Genomic DNA, 14,023 nt, shown 5'->3' with positions numbered 1-14,023 from the left:
CGTAGAAGAAGAGGAAAGAGCTGCTAGAGCAGCTTTAAAAGGTGTGCGGAGGATTTTGCTCGCGAAGCGAAGGTTGCTATGTTGTATAAGTGCTATCCTTTAAGTTACACTTAGAATAGGCCTTTTCGTGACCGTTAAAGTCGTCTAAGTGTTTTGACGTCCAACTACTAAAGAATTCTAAAAAAGAAGAATATTATTAAAGCCGTTCTTAACGGAGTAAGGTAATTGTTGATAATGTAACGACCTTAAGCGATTACTTAAAAGAACTCACGAAAGCGCGAGGGTTTATATAAGAGCTTAAGAGAATCTTAAAGTAATGACTTAGAATCAATAACTACCGAGTATAAAGGTCGAAGGTAGTTAAGGTCTATATATACGAAAGTAAGAGCGCTAAGGATTCGTGAACCATAGTTCATAAGTCAAAAGCGGGGAATAAGAGAATACGAAGAATACGAAGGAAAAAAGGAAGGAAGTAGCTTGGCGCATATGAGGTGCGTCCAGGAGACCTGGCGTGTCGTCACACCAAGTCGCTTGCTTATATTACCGATTTTCCTTATTCTTACGGAAGAGTGATTCCGAACTAAGTCACTTTCAAAAACAACAACGTTAACGTTATAAGAGCCGCGCTTGCTATATATAGCACCCTAACCAAATTTGGATCGACCTATACACTAACAGACAACAATTATAGCCGATCGAGCAACTGGACCTTTAAGTAAAGAGTCTAGCCGATAAGGAGCAAAAGGGTATTATACCTTTCGAGTCTTATCATCACCCACGGAACCCTTAGCTATTCAACTAAAAGAAACCTTATACTTAAGACTCTTAAGCCTCTCGAAAAGACCAGACGACGAGATATCGAGCATCTTATTTGATTTAAACGAGCTATTATACGCAAAGCTCGATAATAAGATTACAGCCCGAGCAATAGTAAAGGACTTTTTAAACGCGAAATGTAAAAGGCTAAAGGATTACGACTTGTGAAGCTTATTCTAGCACGCTTTTTTACGCTAAGATTAAACGAGTTTTACGATAACGAAAGACAATACGAAACGAAGCCTTAAGTTTACTACTTTTATTAGCTTTAAAGAACACTTGCTATCTAAAAGCGTATAATGCTCTTTAAAGCAAAAGAGCTACGCTAATAAGATAGTCAAGCTCTTGAACGACGAGCAGCAGTACTAATAAACCTTCGAAGAAATAAAAGAACAATAAGCAATACTCTTAAGCCTCGATTCAAAGTGGACCGAAAACCTTACGGACGACGAAGATAATACGCTTTAATCACTTCTACTACTTTTACGAAGTTTAAAAGAAAAAGAGAAAGAAGAAAAAAAAAAGATTCAAAAGTTACGCGAAGAATTTGCGAAAGAGAAAAAGAATATAAAGCAAAATATAAAAGTGATAGCAAAGCAAATAGCGGAATTACGGACTTACGCTATACAATTTAACGAAAGGTTATAACGAAGCGCTTTAGCGTACTCGACGCTTTTAATTTATTAATCGTTACGCAATACGCTAATTATATAAGAAGAGCTAAAATCACTTTAACGGCTTTTAAACCCTTTTCTTAAAAGCTACATTTAGTTTTTTGAAAAGCTTAAGCTTAATAGCAATAATAATAAAAGTTTTAAGATTATTATCGAACTAGACAACACTCGAGGCTACGAGAGCTATACGCTAAAAAAAGACTTACTAAAACTTAAAAGCATTCCGAGTAAAATTAACTTTTACTAAAGACAACGTGCAGATTTCCGTGCTTAACCTTAGCAACTTAAAAAAAAGGTCTAGCACTCTCGGACGTATTAATAAGCTCTTTAGATCTTTTAATAAGCTACGTATCGATAAAAAAGATATTAAAAGTATAAGAATCGTTAAGACCGTGCTTAAAAGTACGGATATTATTAAGCTAAAGCTTTAGCCGGTGACTCGAATAGCTTTAACGATCTTAACGATAACCGACGAAAAAAGAACGGAAGAGATTAGCAAAAAGATCGAAGCTACAAGTACGGAAGAAGTAAGAACGGCCTTCTTAAACTATTAAAAAGATTCGGAAACGGACCTTTAAAAGACCTTGGATTCGGAAATGAGCCTTTTAAAGACCTTAAAAGAAGACGGACCACCGGCAACTATATCGGTATCCCTTTACCGATCAGATTATTAGCTAAGCAAAGCACGCTTACGTACGGCATTCTAAGCGCTCTTAACGATAATAGAAACGATTTCCTTAAGCTAAAAGCAGCAGACCCTTACTTAAAAGCGAAAGAATTAGCTTTGTTCGCGCGAAGCTTTCTTAAAAAGCTAAAGTATTTAAGACCCGACGATAACTTTAAGACTCAATTAAAGATTTTTGTTAACTAAGCAAGTCGATACGGTTTGACCTTTAACGACTACTTAGCGGCGTTCTCGATTATGCTCATAAAAGAAGCTATAACCTTTTATTATAATCACGTCATCAAAGCCAAGCTTTCGACTTTTAAAGTAAACGCTATTGCAGTAAAAAACTACTTCGAGACTGACTACCGGCGGCAAGCAAAATACGACCGCTAAAAGGAAATTTCGCTAGATTTAATTAAGAAAGAGAATCTAAGGACCTCGCTTAGCGAGTGCTTTAAGAAGCTCGCTAAAGAGCTTAAAAGCATTTAAGGCTTTTTACGACCAAGTTTAAAAGATGATCGGAGCCTTGCTAATAAGCTGTATTTAGCTTGTAAAAACGTACTAAAGACTACGATTGCACAAATGAACCTTGCTTTTACTTTTACCGCCGCAATTGCCGACATTCGCAAAGCTATTGCGTTTGCAACTAAGACCTCTCGACCTTTCGCTAAAGCTAGAGCTTACGCGAGCTTTAGCGAGCCACACGATCACACCTGCTTTCACAACACCTTAAAAGCTGACTCCGATTTAAACGAAGAATACGAATGCTTTATTTAAGACCGCTAATACTTCGGAAGTAAGAAAGCTGCTAAAGCTATTAAAAGTAAGAAAAGGTGTTTTGTTTGCAAAAAGCTAAGTTGCTAAAGCACTAACCATACCCTCGATAAGAAAAAAGCATCCGTCGCTAAGTTCCAAGCTTTTAAAAACGCAAAAAAAGTGACGAAAAGCAAATTCTTTTAATACGTAGCATCGATTAAAGGCTTGCTACTTGTATCTACGAAAGAATTCGATCAGTTCATCGCAAGCTTATTAAACGAACCGGTCGAATCGAGCAGCTACGCTAATATATCGAAAGGTTTTATGATTACTTACGGCACTTTTGACGCTAACGAAGTATATAAACAGCTAGAAATTCAAACGGCATTTTACGCTTTTACTAGCTAAATCGAAACCTAAAGCGTGCCCGCGGGCAAAGCAGAGACTTACATAGCCTTTAAATACTTTGAAAACGTATTCATAAGCTTTATGATTAACAGCGGAGCAGCTAATTTCTCTACCGCTAGCTTGCCTTAGCTAAAAGCACTTTAAAAAAAGTACTTCGAGGTTTAATTAAATATATCTCGAGCAAAAGAGAAGTCCGTTAAGTACGAGATCGGCTCTGTTATTTCTATTAAAGCAGTTACCTTGGATACCCTTTTAAATCAAATAGAGTTCTACGTTGTAAAGAGCGACGTACTTTTCTTATTCTTATTAGCTAATATAGATAAGCATAAAGTGATCTTAGATAACTTGCGGAACGTGTTAATTTAAAAGAAAAAGGAAATACCGGTAGTAAGGATGTTTGGACACGTATGGATGCTATTAAATAAAGAGCGCGCTGTTACTTATTACAATACCGAGGGCGAGGGCGAGACCGTCTACTGCTACCTTACGAAAGAGCAATTGAAGACTATCCATAAGCGTTTTGGTCACCTTTCAGCAGGTCGATTTACTGCTGTTTTTAAAAGGGCCGGGCACGAATTTAAACGGGATTTGCTTTACAACATCTAAAAGTTTTGCTACTATTGCTAAGTATTCGGACGCTTTTCGAAGAGGTTTAATATCAAGCTTAAAGATGATACTGACTTTAATGACACGGTATACGTCGATGTAATGCACTTTAACGGCAAGAACGTATTGCACGTCGTCTGCGATTCTATTAATTTTTAAGCCGCCACTTTTTTTAAAAGCATATCCGCATAGCACTTACTTAAGGGATTCAATCGATATTAAGTCAATACTTACGTCGAACCTTTTATAAACGTCGTGCACGATTTCGGAACCAACTTTAATTCGGCAACGTTCCGAAGCTACCTTAAAAGTATTAGCAGCACTTTAAAGCAGATGCTTATAAAAGCCTATTATAGCGTCGAGCTAATAAAACGCTACCACGTCCTTATGCGACGCGCCTTTAAGATCGTTATAAAGGAGCTTCCAAAAGCCTTAAAGGAGGACCGGCTTCAAATAGCTATCAAAGCTATCAACGACACAGCTGGACTTAATAGCCTGGTTCTTACACTCTTCGTTTTTGGGACCCTACCGAGGCTGACGGAGCAAGATCGACCTGCCGCGTCTACCTAAGAGCGTGCTGCTGCCATCAGCAAGGCTAGGCTACCATTTGCTACCCAGAGGCATCTTGCGCTCTATCGATGGCTGCCTAGCACCAGGAACCGAAGGACGAGGATTACAAGGCCCTTAATAAGGTGATCCAATAGCTGATCGATCACCTAACTCGAAGGATCTACTACGTGCTTTTAGACTTAAAGACGGCGAAGCTTTTTATGTTCGTAGATAAAGCGTTTGCTAACAACGCTGACCTTAGCTCTTAGATCGGTTTCGTAGCTATCTTTAGCAATAAGGCTTACGTAAGTGAAAACGAGTTCACTCTAACGAGTAACATCTTTTATTAAGTATCACAGAAGTGCAAGAGGGTGATAAAAGCAGTACTAGCTTCTAAGCTATACGCTATGTCTTTAAGTATCGATATAGCTATTGCTATATCGACCACTTTTGCTTAAATCACAGCTTAGCTAAGAATCCTTAATTTCCTCGTAATAGTGTGCACTGACTCTTATTCGCTTTACGAATGCATAGTAAAGCTAGGAACTACTAAGGAAAAGCGCTTTATGATCGATATTATAGCTATTCGAGAGTCATACGAAAGGTAAGAGCTCTTTAAGGTACGCTAGATCGAAAGAAAATCCAACCCTGCTGACGCTATAACCAAAATCGAGGCTAATACTTCTTTGCAAGAGCTAGTTTTGACCAATACTTTAAAAGTGCAAGTAGACGGGTAAGTGAAAAAGCCGCTGTAAGAAAAAGGAGAGTGAAGTTTAATAGAGTGATTGTTTTTTTTCTTTGTTTTAATCATCTTCCTTCTTTTTTCGGTCGATATAATAGTTAGCAAAGCACTGCTTGCTAAAAAGAGAGTTGCCGGTATCGGTATATCCATATCGACTTTAGCTAGCTAGTAGTAGTAGTAATAGTAGTTAAGGAAGCTCACCCGTAAACCATAGTTCACGAGCCACTTAGCATGCTTCGCTTAGCATACTAACAGTCAAAGGACCTTCAACTTAACAAGTAAACCTATTAGCTAGCTAGTGCACGTGATTCCTTCTAATCACATAGAAAGAGTCAGCTCCCTTGAGCATAAAAGAGCAAACAGAATTCAAATACTTTATCAACCGAGTGTTTTGCAATTGCAAGTACTTTAACGACCTTACGAAGTTACGAATATATTCTTAATCGCTTAAAAGCAATCCAACACTGATCAATAATTGATTTACTACTAAATGATCAATCACAAAGAAGCTAAGAATATTCTATAGCGAAGATACCTTCAATACGATACCTTCCTCCTTTTACAACGGAAGAGCGATTCCGTACCAAGTCGCTTTCTTACACTTCGATACCTTTCCTTTACAACGGAAGAGCGATTCCGTACCAAGTCGCTTCTTATACTACCGATTTTTCCCTATTCCTACGGAAGAGTGATTCCGAACCAAGTCACTTCTATACAACCTTCAAAGCTGTAGAGCCGCGCCTGCTACACACAGCAAACCCAACTAATAAGATCGATCTACGAACGAGTAAACACTGAACAGCAACTATGGCCGATCGAGCAACTAGACCTTTAAGTAAGGAGTCCAGCCGACAAGGAGCAGTAAAGTATTATACCCTTCGAGTCTTATTATTACTTACGGAACCCTTAGCTATTCAGCCAAAAAGACTATTATACTTAGGACTCTTAAGCCTCTCGGAAGGACTAAACGACGAGATATCGAGCATCTCGTTTGACTTAAACGAGCTATTATACGCAAAGCTCGACAATAAGATTACGGCCCGAGCAATAATAAAGGACTTCTTAAATGCGAAGTGCAAAGGACTAAAGGACTACGACCTATAAAGCTTATTCTAATACGCTTTCTTACGCTAAGATTAGACGAGCTTTACGATGACGAAAGACAATACGAAAAGAAGTCTTAAATTTGCTACCTTTATTAGCTTTAAGGAACACTTGCTATCTAAAAGCGTGTAATGCCCCTTAAAGCAAAAGGGCTACGCTAATAAAATGGTCAAGCTCTTAAACGACGAGCAGCAATACTAATAGACCTTCGAGGAAATAAAAAAACAACAAGCAACACTTTTAAGCCTCGATTCAAAGTGGACCGAAAACCTTACGAACGACGAAGATAATACGCCTCAACCACTTCCACTACTCTTACGAAGTTTAAAAAAGAAAAAGAAAGAAGAAAAAGAAGAAATTCGAAAGTTACGCGAAGAATTTGCGAAAGAGAAAAGAGATATAAAGCAAAATATAAAAGTGATAGCAAAGCAAATAGCGGAATTACGAACCTACGCTATACAATCTAACGAAAGGCTACGACGAAGCGCTTTAGCGTACTCGACGCCTTCAATTCATTAATCGCTACGCAATACGCTAATCATATAAGAAAAGCCAAAATCATCTTAACGGCCTTTAAACCCTTTTCTTAAAAGCTACACTTAGTTTTCTAAAAAGCTTAAGCTTAATAGCAATAATAACAAAAGTCCTAAGATCATCATCGGACTAGACAACACTCGAAGCTACAAGAGCTATACGCTAAAAAAGGACCTATCAAAATCTAAAAGCATTTTAAGCAAAATCAACTTTCATCAAAGACAACGTGCAGATTTCCGTGCTTAACCTTAGCAACTCGAAAAAGAGGTCTAGCACTTTCAAACGTACTAACAAGCTCTTTAGATCTTTTAATAAGCTACGTATCGATAAGAAAGATACTAAAAGTATAAGAATCGCTAAGACCGTACTTAAGAGTACGGATATCACTAAGCTAGAGCTTTAGCCGGTGACCCGAATAGCCTTAGCGATCTTAACGATAACCGACGAAAAAGGAACGAGAGAAATTAGCAAAGAGATCGAAGCTACGAGTACGAAAGAGGTAAGAACGGCCCCCTTAAACTACTAAAAAGATTCGGAAACGGACCTTCAAAGGACCCCGGATTCGGAAATGAGCCTTCTAGGGACCCTGGAAGAGGACGGACCACCGGCAACGTTCCGAGGCTACCTTAAAGGTATTGGCAGCACCCCAAAGCAGATGCCTATGGAAGCCCATCATAGCGTCGGGCTAGTAGAACGCTACCACGTCCTTGTGCGACGCGCCTTTAAGATCGTCACAAAAGAGCTTCTAAAAGCCCCAAGGGAGGACCGGCTTTAAATGGCTATCAAAGCTATTAACGACACAGCTAGACCTAATAGCCTAGTTCCTACACTCCTCGTTTTTAAGACCCTACCGAGGCTGACAGAGCAAGATCGACCTGCCGCGTTTACCCAAGAGCGTGCTGCTGCCATCAGCAAAGCTATAAAAGAAGTACGAAAATGCTACGCAGCGAAGCAAGTTAAAGACGCGCTCAAAAGGAGGAATAGGCCAGTTACGGAGCATACCCTGGATCTCCTTATTGGCTCACAAGTACTCGTGTAGCGAGAGAATCAAGGGTAGAAGGGCCCCTTTTAGCTGCTTAGCAAGCAAGGGCATACGTGCATAATAGCATGTCCGAAGCTTACGGAATTCAAATCAACTTTAGTAAAACTTTACTATTTTAAAGTTGAAAAGCTGTCAGAAGAGTTGCAAGTACTTAAGATAAAGGTAGAAAAAGATTAAAGTAAAAGCGAAAAAGAGCTAGAACTACGAAATTCGCTTAAACCTTAACATCCGCTTAATCTATCGAGATCGCTTAATCTAAAAAGCTCGCTAAGATTAGCAAACAGCCCTTTTAACTCTTAACTTGCTAATCCTTAAAAATCAATAATACTAATAGTCTAAATACCTTATTAAAAGTACGATTTTAGTATCTCGACCGTGCTCGACGAAGAAGAAAGCGATTCTTACGTTTTATTTACTAAAGACTCCGAAGTGTTGGTTACCGATAAAGAACGCCGGGACCGTGAGCTTTTAACTAAGCTACGAGCCGAAGGAATTATCAAAAGCCTTAAAGCACTATTTCAAGAGTTTAAAGCAAAGGAATTAGCTAGATTAATAGCTTAAAGCATCTTTTAAATGATCTCGAGCACCGACTTACGCGCTAAAAGCGCTAAGATCTTCGGATCTAAGTTTGTTAATAAGATCAAAAGCAAAAGAACACTTACGCTATATAAGAAGTCTCGTATAATAGTTTAAGCTTTTTAAAACAAAAGCAAAACGAAAGTATTCACCGAGTCACTTACGGTATAGCGAGCGGACTAAAAACTCTGTTGTGCTCTAGCTCTTTCTGTTGGATTGCTTCCAAGCGATTAGGAATATATATTCGTAAAGTCGTAACGGTCGTCAAAGTACTTGCAATTGCAAAACACTCGGTTGATAAGGTATTGTAAACACCCTGCCTGATAGGGTACCTGCCATGGCCACTAGGGCCACACTAGACGGACCTATCTTTTATAAGAGGGCATACATTTCTTAGCTAGAACAATCAACGAGCTTTCTACTTACTTTTTCTGACACCTTTTTTTGTAAGACTATAAGGTCTAGCTTCAAAGCCAAGCTTTTATACAGCACATCTTTTTAAGTGCTTCTACATTAGTGACCTACGCAAGGATTCAAACCTTTAGTCTTTGTCTTTATACAGCTTATTATAATCGCTTGATTCGCAGTTAAGTTGATCTTCGTTTATTTAGCACTTTACTTTACAATTACAACTTCAAAACAATCAAAACTCTATTCTCGATAAGTTCGGACACCGAAATGCCGAAATGGCCGAAGTGCAATATTTCGGCTCCTCGGCAAAAACTCTTTTTTATTATTAATAAGAAAGAATTTTCACTTATTAGTGAAAATATCCTTTTATACCTTAGCTTTTATCTTGAATTAAAGCAATTGATATAGTCCGGAGTTATTAGCGAAGCTAATCAATTGATTCTTAAGTTTTTTATAGTTTTAATCTTGACTATTAATTTACTTTTGCAAAGGGTCTACTCTTTTTAATCTCGGATCGAGAATACTTTACGAAAATCGCTTATTTTACTCGTAAACCCGGTTTACGAGTCAAAATCAAACAATTTAAAAACCTTTTATTAACCCGATCATTTTTAACATATACACATGTTTGATCTTTAAAATACCGAAAACCTTTTTGAGATTTCTAATATTAAAATCGGCGCAAAATCACCTCTTTTTTCGTTAGAATCCTTTGAATTTGTTGAATCCTTTAGTCGTATTCTTATAAGCTTCGGACCATCTTCATCTTACTTCGACTTTTAACCCGAACTCTTACTTTTACTTTTATCGGAAACACTTGCTTCGGAAATGCTTCTTAAAATGAACACCGGTTTTAAGATTTATACCACTTCTCTTCCTTTTACTCTTCTTGCTCTTTTACTAGGCTTTGCGCTAGTTATAATCGACTTTGCTATCTTTTACGCCTTTATAACTACTCGCATGCTATTGCTAAGTGCTTTAAAAGCTCTTTGCTTTAATAATACTAATATCATCAACTTTATCAAGAAGTACGAAAAGACTTGTGATAACTTTAGTATCTTTAAAGACGATCGGTTTATTAAACTCTTCTGTTATTGCGATAACTTTCGCAAAGAGGTTATTAAGAGCTTGCTCGAATAAAAAGCTAAAAAAGATTAAGCTGCTTTCGTCAAGGCTTTAAGAGCTGAGTTTCGTGAAAACGATACTTAGCAGATCAAAGACTCAATCGCTTTCTTACGAGAATTTGCTATGCAAGAACGAGATATTAATAACTTAAAAAACTATTATCGCACTTTCTTTCGAGTCTTCGAAAGACTTACTTTAATGCACTTCTTAAGCAAGACCGAACAAAGCCGCTTGTTCTTCTTCGGATTGCTCGTCGAAATTCGAAACAAAACGATTAAGCATTATAAGATCGACGAACTCGACTTAGATTCTTATACTGCTTTCGACGACTTCGTCGCATTCGCTTTTAAGACCGACCAAAGTGTTAAGACTATCGAAGCTATAAATCGAGAGAAGTCTCTTTTAGCTAACTTTATTAAAGATATTCGGACCTTAATTAAAGAATACACCAAGCTAGTCAGCGTTCTTGAGTCTATTAAAAAAGCTTTAGTAATAGTGCCGTTTACTCGTGAACCACGGTTCATAAGTGAAAAAAAAAGAATTAACAAAGTAAGTTCTATAATTAAGAAGTTTTTTAACTTATAGATCGGTGCGATCTATAATCGAATTAATTATCTCGAAGATTAAATCGCTAACTTAACTTCCCGACGCTTTATCTAGTCTTAGCTTTAAGTTCGATTCGAAGACTACGACGAAGCTTTTATCAAGTATATCGCTTAAGATGCTCGAAGTAAAGTCAGCTTCGAAAGTAAAGTTCAGATTGCTATTATCGACTACGGACTATAAAGACGAAGAAGAAAAAGAAGTAGAAGATACGAGAACCAGATGCAAAACTATAGCTTTTGCGAGAACTCCGAAGATACAACTTAAGCTCTTTATTAATACCGAGATGAATATAAAGCTTTTAAAGACATAGTTAATAAAAAGTGTATTTACATTAATAATTACGGACGCTTTTACTTAAGACTTAAAAAGATCGGTGCTTTTATCATTTAAAAGAAGCAAAGAAAGACTTAGTTTAGATCTATCGTGCTAAACGTTCGTAAAACGGAATATAATAACATATTAAAAAATCGACTTATTAGCGGACCTAGGACTTATAAACACTTGCTCTCTTATTAACAATTAATCTAATAGCCAGCTTAGTATCAGCTCGATCAAAATGCTCAGCAACTAATTAACTAGCTAAAAAAGCTTATTATTATCCTTAAAAGACTAGTCGATACTAAAAATATTAATGCTGTGAGATAGATCAACACGCTTAACCACTTATCTAGCATAAAGGTCGCTTCGATCGAAATCAACGCCGCCGCAAAAGACAAAGCTAAAAAGCCTTTTTCGCTTTCGAAAAGATTTAAACTTATTAAGATCAAAAAGAATATCCGATAATAAAAGAAAAAGAATTACGGCACTTTTAAGGCTCGTGCCTCTTAAGAATCGAGTACTGTTATAAAAATAGACTTAAAAGATAAGTTATTCGATAGTGTAATTAAAGAAGAGTCTTTTAGACTAGCTAGAGCCGACGAAGTTATAAAAGATGTAGAAAGAGAAGTTAAGATCACTTAGCGAGTGTTAAAAAGAAAGAAGAAGAGGACTTACAAACGAGAAAAGTTTATTAACCTTTACGTTACTACTAAAGCTTAAGAAAAAGCAATAGCGGCGATTATAAAATCGAAAATCGAGATCTAAATTAAAGACTTGTTCGAACTTAGCTTTCGCTTTAACAGGCTATTAAGCCATCATATTCTAATAGTCTTCGATATTAAAGAAAACGTAAAGGTCTTTTAAAATAAGCTTATTCTTGTGAACGCCTTAACTATTAGACGTTTAGGTCGGAATAAAAAAGGCAAGCTAGACCTTTTAGCGACGCAAATTCGCAAGCAACTTATCGCTCGCAATTGCTTCGAAGTAGCGATAAAGACTTTAAAGGTTTTTATTAATATCGACGGTATAATCAAGAGCAAATCTTTCTTCGATAGTAAATCTAAAGTTAACGTAATGAATAAAGAAGTAGCTAAGATAGCCAAACTACTTATTATAACGGATCGAGCTTTAATCTATACTATCGTATCCGAAGATCTTTATAACTTCGATAAATAAATAAACGACGTCGAAGTTATTATCGGCGGAATCATTAATTACGCTGATTTCTTTATTATTAATAATAGCAGTTACGAAGTCATCTTAAGCATGCTTTTCTTTTTAGAATCTTAACTTTTTTTTTCTTACTTCGACAATAGCACGATAAAAGCTTCTTTTTAAAATTATAATCGATTTACTTAAAGCTAGATTACTATTGCAAAAAACAAGTCGGATTTAGTCGAAGACTCGAGAAACTAATCGTTAGTATGCAAGCTAAGATAAATGCTAAGCTAAAAAGAAGCTTAAAAAGAAATCCCGCCCGTAAACTATAGTTTACGAATAGATCGGTACAAAAACAATAAAATTATAAAAAAACAATTTAACTTAATATTAAGCAAAGCTTATTAAAATCAAAAACACTAAAAATATTTGCAATTAAATTCGATAAATCGGAAAATTTCATATTTATTATCGATAACGATAAAGACCTTTTAAAAAAGAATATAGTAAAAGTTAATACGATGTATAAAAAGAAAGCGGAGAAGGTTAGACCGGTAGATTTAAAAGTGTCGGATAAAAAGATACTTAGAAAGATCGACGATTAGTTTGAACAAGATAAGAAAGCGAGACTTTTTAAGCTTAGAAAATCTTTTTCGAAATACTTTATTAATAAGTTTTTAAATTTAAACGTTAGATTAAGATTAACGAAAGAACGATTCGAAGCACTTACGATTAGCTTTTAAGTCACCTTAGAAGAGAAAGAGCTGCTTTACTAATGCTTTTTAAATCGAAAGGAAACGATAGCTTAAGATTTTACTTATTTTAATTAAGTCCGGAAAGAAGTTATGCTACTTTAAAAGATTAAGACGGTGCTTTACGAAGCTTAGCAAGAGAAAACGTTTACGATATCGAAAGCTTTATAAGAAATAGTTATTTTTATATTAAAAGAACGATTAAAGCAAAAGGTCTTCGAACTATGCTAAAGCTTTTACCGGAACAAGTAGTTTATTATAATAAAAAAAGAGAAAGGAAAATATAAGCTGATCATTATCGTAATTAAGATGAACTGTGTAACGGTTAAAGACGCTAATATTGCTTCGAACGTAAACTAATTCTCGAACGAATTTGCCGGTCTTACGATAGCTATACTCTTAGACTTTTTTTTTAAATACGATCAATTCTTTTTCGACGTTAAATCTAAAGACATAATAGCTATTTAAACGCTTATTAGACTGCTTCGGATAACTCGGATACTTATAAGAGCTATTAATTCGATCGCTTAATTCGTTAAAGTCATTTATAAGATCTTTATAAACTGCATTCTTAACGTTTGCTTGCTTTACATAGATAACGTAAGAGTTAAAAGATCGCGATCTTTTTATAATTACGAAAAAGTTTTGCTTAGAATTCGACGATTCGTTTTAAAACATATTTAAAATATCGATAAAATGCTCGTGAGGTTTAAAAGAGCTAAAACGACCGTCGAAACTAAGTCTTAATACTGCATGCCCGGCCTTAATATCGTTAGATTCGTTACGGATAGCGAAGGACGCTACCTTTAGACCGCTAAAATTAAAAAGATACTAAAATAGATTAAGTGCGAGGACGTATCGAAAGCCCGAGCTTTTATTAAGATTATAGTTTATTATAAAATCTAGATCAAAAACTTCTTTATAATTGCTGCTTTAATCTACGCGATTATAAGAAAAAGAGTCGAATTCGAATAGTTAAAGCTTTAACAAAAAGCGATAAAGCTGTTTAAAAAAGCCTTGCTCTTTGCTCTCGCTTTTATTAAGATCGATTATAACAAAGAAAGAAAGAAGATCTACTTAACGGTAGACGCTAATCTTAAAAGATAAAAAGCAGTATTATAGCAAGAAAATTCCGATAAAAAACGATATCTTGCTAAGTTCGAAAGTAGTCTTTAAAAC

The sequence above is a fragment of the Drepanopeziza brunnea genome, assembly GCF_022702325.1.
Source record: "Drepanopeziza brunnea f. sp. 'multigermtubi' strain 214-2 chromosome Unknown ctg8, whole genome shotgun sequence".
NCBI classification, from domain to species: domain Eukaryota; kingdom Fungi; phylum Ascomycota; class Leotiomycetes; order Helotiales; family Drepanopezizaceae; genus Drepanopeziza; species Drepanopeziza brunnea.
This window is presented reverse-complemented; position numbering follows the sequence as displayed.